Raw genomic sequence first — 8,161 nt, 5'->3', positions numbered from 1 at the left:
GATGGAGGGAAGGTCACCCCATCGTGGGACTTCATGTCTTTCTTACAAGGCACAGCCCCTCTCTCCCCAGGGAGAGATAAATTTCCTTCCCATGCCAAAAAGCCACTGGTTATTGACACTTGACAGTGAATTGGGATGAAGTAGGGAGGTATTTCCATGATTCAGAGATGGGAAAACCAGCCCTGAGACATCCAACCTTCTCCAGCCAGCAGGTGAGGAAAGGGAAAAGGGGCTGGGAGGACTGGGAGAAAGCCCCAAACATGGAGAAGGGCTGTGATGGAGGCTCAGGAGGCAATCACAAACTTCATCTCCTGTCTCAGCGTTTGCAGAAAAACGCTACTAGGAAAGCTGATTTCCCCCCTTCTTTTGGCCACAGGCACTTTGTTTCTGGTGCAGGACAAGACCTTAAGTGAAGTGTGCTCAAGGAGGCTGTGAAGCCCAGCATGCCCAAGGAGCCCACAAAAGCAGTCATCCCCAGGTGCTTCACTCCCCATGTTCTCCAAAGCCAGTGCCATTATCTTCCTTTTCCTGATGGGGAAACTGAGGTAGAAAGCACAGAGGTAGGATCACAAGGTACCCATAAACACCTCCCACAACACAAGGCAGCAGCAGGAAGACGTTCCTGCCTGTTAATTCCCAATGGACACCCTGCAGGAGCAATCCTGTAATTATAAGGGCCAGTAATGGAAAGATGTTGGAGGTGAGTAAATTAAGGCAGGCTTCATTTGCAGGCAGAAAAAAGATACTCAGAGGAAACGGCAGGTCTTGGGTTTCTAAGCGAGGCTGCTGAGACCAGGAAGAGATAGGCATGCCTTTTAATTTTAATTAACTCTTTTAATTTTAAAAGATTTCAATGCTAATAGCTATACTTACACCAAGAGCTTCTGCTCAACTACAGTCAGGGAGCTTTTAGAAATTGCTCCTTTCATATCCATGGAACAGGAGCTCAAAACTGACATGAGAGCAGCACTTGACCACTTCTATCCCAATTTTCTGTCCGGTCCCTTTATGCTCTTCTTCTTTACTACAGTTACATTTATCTTGCATCTCATTTTTCCATCACCTGGACGTGTTTGTTAACAGCTTGGCAGGGAAATTGCTGTACTAATTGCACTGCGTAACTGCATGCCCAGCTTTTGAGGTCCTCACACCACGATCACACCACCAGACAAAATCCACCAGACCCAGAAGCCATTTCTTCATCCCTCTCCCTGCAAAGATTTTCCTGGGATTACCCAGAAAAGGAATGAGATGGTTCCTACAACTGGTTAGCGGAGGGCTTGCAGTAACAAGACGCACACTGTATTAGGTTTAAATGAATAACGTTGTCAGCTGCAGGGTCTGCTGAGTGCTAGAAGCTGATCTCAGATGGCGTATAGCTGCGGTCTTAGGAAAGAGCATTAAAACTGGTGGAAAAAAATTACAGCTAATTGCCCCGTCACGACATTAGCACTGTAGTTTCCAAACACTCGCAACAAAAGGCTATTGTCCCATCTGGCAGCTCCCAGCATCATCACGCAGGACTGAAATTTTCAAATTCTCCTATTTAATGGGGAGCTAAGGAGTGTTTTCCAAAGCCTGGCCAGGCACGACAGTTCTGCTGGCTGGAAACAGCCAGCGTCCAAGGGCGATCTGCCAGTTTGTGTTGTGAAGAAGGCATGCAGCCTTCCAAGTGGAAAGACAGACGCACAGGTTCAAGCAGCTCAAATGGGCCAAAATAATTGACTTTTTGGTGGGTGGGATACTAAGAGATTAAGGAACCCACTCCATCATTCTCTCAACTGCATGGCCAAGAGTTGAACCAGTTGAACCTTCCCTATACAGCTGATTTTTGCTCTGTCCCGTGGTCTGTAAGCAGCGGACCTGGCTTTGGAGCTGTTTCTCTAGTATCAACCATGAGATGGATTTTATTTCCTTAAACCAAATAGCTGCCTGCTTTATTTTCCAGCTTGCTGTGCTCCCGCTTTTGCAATAAATAGGATTCCACCCTGGAGTACGGGAGATCTCAATGTGCCGCTCCTCATTAGAAAGGTGTTCAGGAGAAAAGAGGAGGTAATAAATAACCTCCTCATAAATCATTTGCAATGAAAGGGGTGGGGAGACTAATGACTTTAAACGGCTACTTTGGCAATTTCTTTAATGAGAAGGAGCAGGTAATTACGTTGACCTTGGAGATCGCGTCATTCTCCTTGGGCCAGAGGAGAGAAATGATGAAGGATCGCCTAGTGCCAGCTAAGCAAGGGGTGATGCTACAGAAGACTGACACAGTCAATAGCTAACAGGGAACAGGGCATTTGATGTGTTGTCTCACTCCTTTCCTACCTCCCAAGTGTTCTTGTGCCTAATTTTCCTTGTCTTCTATTTTTTGGATAGGTTAGGGCCCTTGGATTTGATTACTCCTTCCTTCTAGTGGAGGCAAATGCAATAGATCAGAGGTTGCGTTCAGAGTCGTCTTTGGATCCAGAATTTTACACAGAAGCCAATGGGCTTCAGTGAGACCTGCACAACACAGAGCAACAGAAATTATGCCCTCCAAACCAAACTACTCCAAGAAAGCAGCCTTCTACCACCACAAAAAAAAAAAAAAAAAAGGGCAGAAAAACTGCATTTTCACAATGGAGCAGAGAAGTCCTCGAGGTTCATCTCTGAGCCTGATCATGTAATGCCGGAGCTGTGTTACACTGAGCAGTGGTCTTACTGATTTAGATCCACTTACTATGAAACTCTGACTTCTTTGAGCAGACACCCTGCTATGACTCCTGAGGGTTTCTATACCATGAGAGAGCTGAGCGCGTTGGGTCAAAAATAGAGACAGCTCAGGAGCTAGGACAAGACACAGGGGCAGGAGGTGGGGATTTGTTTCATCCCATGTAGACATCTCCATTCAAGGTAGCAGCCCAAACTCATTGAAGGGGAACGGGCACTGCTGTGTATGAATCAGGTCCTCCAGGAGTGAAGATCTGAAGCAGGGCAGATGAATCACCCTGTAGAAGCGCCTATTTCCCTCTGTTGTCTATTAAGGAAGCCCATGGTGACCAGCTCCATGACAAGCCAGAGAGGTGGAACAAGTCCCACTGTGGGGCTCTTCGGGGAAACAATTTCCTCCACCTCTGCCCCCAGCACTCAAAATTTTGGAGCAAGTGCAAGAAAACATTATTCCCATTTTCCTTCTGATTCCACTTAATTTACAGACCTTTAACAGTTCTACCTGGTTTTCCCCGGTGGAATAAAGTTGCAGGCAAAGATAGGAATGCAAATAAAGCTATCAACCAAGCCAGTCCCTCTTCTCCTTCAATTCTTATTTTGTCAATAGCCACCAAAGGTGTGAGGCCGGAGAAAGAACAATTTAGGAACTGAAGCGAAGCTGTGCAGAGTCTCTCTGTACGATAGCCTCTTTCAGAGACTGTTGGTTTGGGCAGACGCTGTCAGCCACGTGTTTTAATGGTTAGACCTGAAATTCTCTTCCAGTAGAGCCATTTGACAGCTTGTCACACTGAAGTTTCGCTCTTTCACAAATCACCTGGCAAAGGAGACAGACTTCGGCATCCTCTGTCACCACTGTTCATTAAAGTATCATCCAGACAAGTGAGTTGTAATAGTTGGGCAGCAGTGAGGTGGCACTGTACAAAGCTGAGGCTCTGATGGAAGCAAGATCTGTTACAAGAAGATAGGGCAGGGTCATGTGAAGGAGGTGATTCTGCCCCTCTACTCCACTCTCGTGAGACTACAACTGCATTCAGTTGTGGAGTCCCCAACAGAAGAAGGACATGGACCTGCTGGAGAGGGTCCAGAGGAGAGCCACGAGGATGATCCGAGGGCTGGAGCACCTCTCCTATTGAGGAGAGCCTGAACATTAGGAAGAAGTCTTTCACTTTGAGGGTGGTGAGGCACTGGAACAGGTTGCCCAGAGAGGTTGTTGAGGCCCCATCCCCAGAGGTGTCCAAGGCCAGGCTGGACGTGGCCTTGGGCAACCTGGTCTAGTGGGAGGTGTCCCTGCCCATGGCAGGGGGGTTGGAACTCGATGATCTTCAAGGTCCTTTCCAACCTAAACCATTCTATGATTCTATGATTCTATGTACGAGTTTGAATGTCAGATACACTTGAGATCACAGTATCACAGTATCACAGTATGCTAGGGATTGGAAGGGACCTCAAAAGATCATCTAGTCCAATCCCCCTGTCGGAGCAGGAACACCTAGATGAGGTTGCACAGGAAGGCGTCCAGGCGAGTTTTGAATGTCTCCAGAGAAGGTAGATCTCCAAGAGGTAGATCTTTGGGTTTCTGCCATTTATTTTCCCCCAGGTAGCCCCATTTGTGTCACAGAGACTTTCTAAAGAAAATCCCAGTCCAGTCCGCTACAGCCAGATGCTATGACCGGCCAGTCCAACATTTGAGCTTTGTCTCAATTTGCGACAGCCATGCTGACCCCTCATATCTCCATCTAAACAAATTAATTCCTTGCCTGGCAACATCCCAGTGGGAACCACTGCTGGCTTTAAATAAAGTCTAAAGGAAGTTTGTTAAGAACTGGAAAGGGAAGGTTAAACAAAACTAAGCCATCTGAAGCTTGTAAAGGAGATTGGGGGTTTGACGGGATAAGGAGCTGCAGCGTGGGTGGAGGAGAGGACTTGGCCTGGTGGGAACACAAGCGTGCCAGCTTTCTCCTTCCCTTTCATTCACACCAACCAAAGCTCAGCGGTCTTTCTCAGGGAAGACTCCTGCTGCCAGATGTCAAAATACTGAACTGATCAGTGAAGACTCAGTAGGACCGTGCCTAAAGCTTTGTCCAAAATATGATCTCTGCCAGGTCTGGGGAAGAAAGAGGGGCCAGAAAAAGTGTGATTAGCTAAACTGTAAGAGCCTGGAGCAGAGAGAAACATAAGCCTCATTCATATTGCACGTTTTCCTTCCTGCTTTGGGTTGGACCTACTCTAAAGAATGGCCTCACTGAACCTGGGACATCGTCCAAAGTAACTTAATTGACTGTTAACACAATTGCAACTGATAGCAGAAGGCATTTCTTGGTCTCCCCTGAAGGTCCTATGCCTCCCTCTGCACCCATCTTCTCCATCTACCTACTGCGGTACCCGGGTGGTCACAGCAGCCCACCTCCCCATTGGTCTTCTGCAGCAGAGCTTTGCACGATGGGAATTTTCCCCATAAACCCACTCGTCTGCAAGCGTTTCTGCCATGAGACTTCACCCTGAGAGAGACAAAAAGAGCTCAAACATGTGATGGAGATGACCTGTGAGCAACAGAATGGAGAAAGACCGAAGAGCACACGGTCATAGGAGAAAGAGACCAGCAGAAATAGGGTGCGATTGTGCATATGTGGGAGGAAAAAGTGAGAGCAAACACACAATTGTGGGAGCAAACAGCACAAAAGCATGTTTGAAGGAAAGCAATCCCAAAATTCCATCCCAATTTGTTTCACACACATTTCTCCCTGCTCTTGTTAGAAGGCAGGACTTGGGAGCTGCCCTCCAGCAAGCAGTGGCAACCAGCCACTTATGTTGTATGTGTTAAGTAAGTCCCCAGACAACTCTCCCAGGGAGGGCAATCATTGTGGACCTAATTAAAACTTGTCACGCAACACTGCTCAGCTGACCAACCTCCGTGTGAATGAGATGACCTCTGTTAATTTTATCTGACAACGATTGTTGCATCAGGGCCAAATCCCTATATGGGACTCGACACCCGCCAAGAGATGGACACAACAGTTGGAGCTCTGAAGGTGCAGGAGACAAGAAGGACCTGGAAACCCCAGCCGTGCACATGGATGGGTCTGGCTGTCTCTTGTCCCAACGGGCCGAGGATGCTGCCCGCTGCTGTGTGTGTCAGTTGGTGAGACAGCAGGTTGGCAGAGCAGAGCAGGCCGAAACTGCTAGAAAAGTGGGTGTCCTCTATGCAAAAGCATCATCAACACTCTTCTAGAAACATGAGACCACCTCCCACTGCCATTCAACTCCACCGCTTTTCAGAGAGGAGGTGGTTATTTTCAAATGATAAATCTGCTTAGATGTGGAATGAAATATAAAGTTATGGCCTACACTTTGCTAATAATCACTGTGCAGAAGCCTCTGTCTCCCTACCAGCCTCTGGAAAGGATATTGAGCCAGATGTCTCCTCTCCACCCATGCTCCGGGGCTGCAAGAAGTGCGGTTGTGTTCCTGTACCTGTCCCCACACAGAGTTGTGTCAGGACTCAGCACTGTGCTAGCCATGTCCTGGTGGCCCCAGACAGGTTGGAGCACCAGAGGAAATAGCACAAGGCTGGTCTAAGAGAAGCTGTGCCATGTGGCAGAGATATAAATGTCTGTGACACTGTGATACAGCCCCTGCATCTCTGCCTGCGCTCCCTGATGGTCAGACGATGCGGGGATGAACATTCCTGACCTCAGCTGCCGATTTGGAATGGTTCCTGCCCCACGTTATCCCTTGAAACCCGCTCAGAAATTCAGCAGAGGTGCGAGCCAAAGCCACAGACCAGTCTAGCAACGTCGCAACAGATAATTGAATGGATGCTCCAGGCCGCAGGCACTAATTAATTGATTAATCCTGAAAAATGGGAGCAGATTTTTGATCAAATTGTCCTTCACAAGATGCCTGAAGGAATGAGGCTTGCAGAAACGAGAAAGGAATCTCGTTAACCAATGTCACTCATTAGTAGCATTTAAATAATCTCTCTGAAGGCACATACACCCCTTAGGAACAACAAAAGGACCACGAAACTGCTGTGCATCTGGTGGCAAACACAGGCCTGGGTGACCTCTGGGAATCTGATAGATCTGTAGTGCATCTGAGGTTGAATCAGAGTGATGGACTTAAAACTGTTGTAAACTCCCAGGTAAATAACAGGGAACGCAAAAAAAAGCATTAGTCTGTGTGGCAGCAAGACCAGAACTGAAAACCTCAGAGAGCACCTGACAACATGAGGTCTCAGCTTGTTATTCTCTTGTTAGAATGTAATTGCCTTTTTAATATAAAAGCTTTTTTAATATAAAAGCTTTTAAAATAATTTCCTTAGAGTCACAATGCAGAGCCCCCATAGATCTCCCAGGAATGCGTTGCCTCGTTCTCCACACCAGCATCCACAATTCTCTCCACTCAAAAAACCCTGCATTGCCAAAATCCAGCGTTCTCATTAGCATGATCAGCTAATTACCGCTCATCTCCCTGCCATTAATTTAACAGGTGTCTGTTGCACAGCAAAGGCTTCACCTGCTCTATGTCCTCTCCGCTTGTAACGGAAGGTCCCATTTGGGAAGGGGCTCAGCATCCAAATCGACTGACCATGAGCCGCTCTCCTGGCTCACATGCTGTGTATCTCCAAGCCATCCTGCCAGGCAGGGACTCAGATGGTTTGTGTGACACCCATGGCATGGCCTTGAGACTGAGCAACTTCAGCTGAAACTTGATTAAATCTGGTAGTTTCCACTCTGTGCCCATCTCTGTTCTCATTGCTGATGGAAACAGTTTGATGTTACTACATATGGGGTCATTACAGATGATACAGTCTTGGAATCCAGAATCCATGGAGATCATTTTGGAGGCTTCTCCTTTTGTTTCAAGTAGACACTCAGAGTGATCCAGTCTTGGAATCCCGGTTGCATGTGGTGAAGCAACAACTGATCTCAAGACACAACCACCAAACCGTGGGGGTCTCCTCCATCTAGGATGCGAGTGGGCGATTCCTTGAGCTCATTTAAGCTGATACAGGAAGACGAGAGCTTCAAGAATCTCTCAGGAGTGACATGAATGACATGAAGACCCTGGAAAAACATGAAGGCCACGAGGTGTGGAGCAACATGGAGGGCTTAGCTCAGTCAACTTCGCTTGACTGCAACAACATTTTTTCTGACTCCTGATTGTCTACCTGAGAGGGAAATAATGAAATATTCTTAAGTCATCCAATCTAAACAGGTCCCATCCCTCCATTCAGACCCAGGTATTTGTGAGGCAGGGCACAGCAATTAGTGGGTACTTTGATGCTTCTGAAAGGGATTTTACGAAGACGTGTAAAACCTGTTAGTGAAGAAGGCTTCCTGGGAAGCCAGCTTCCAAGAAGGTTGATTTGAAGCTCATTCCTTGGTGATGGTGATAGCCAAGGTGGAAGACACCCAAGTTGAGCCTTTGATATGAAAACAGGTAAACAAACAAA

This window comes from Vanellus vanellus (genome assembly GCF_965231255.1).
Source record: "Vanellus vanellus genome assembly, chromosome: 1".
Lineage (NCBI taxonomy): Eukaryota > Metazoa > Chordata > Aves > Charadriiformes > Charadriidae > Vanellus > Vanellus vanellus.
Note: the sequence above shows the minus strand (reverse complement) of the source record.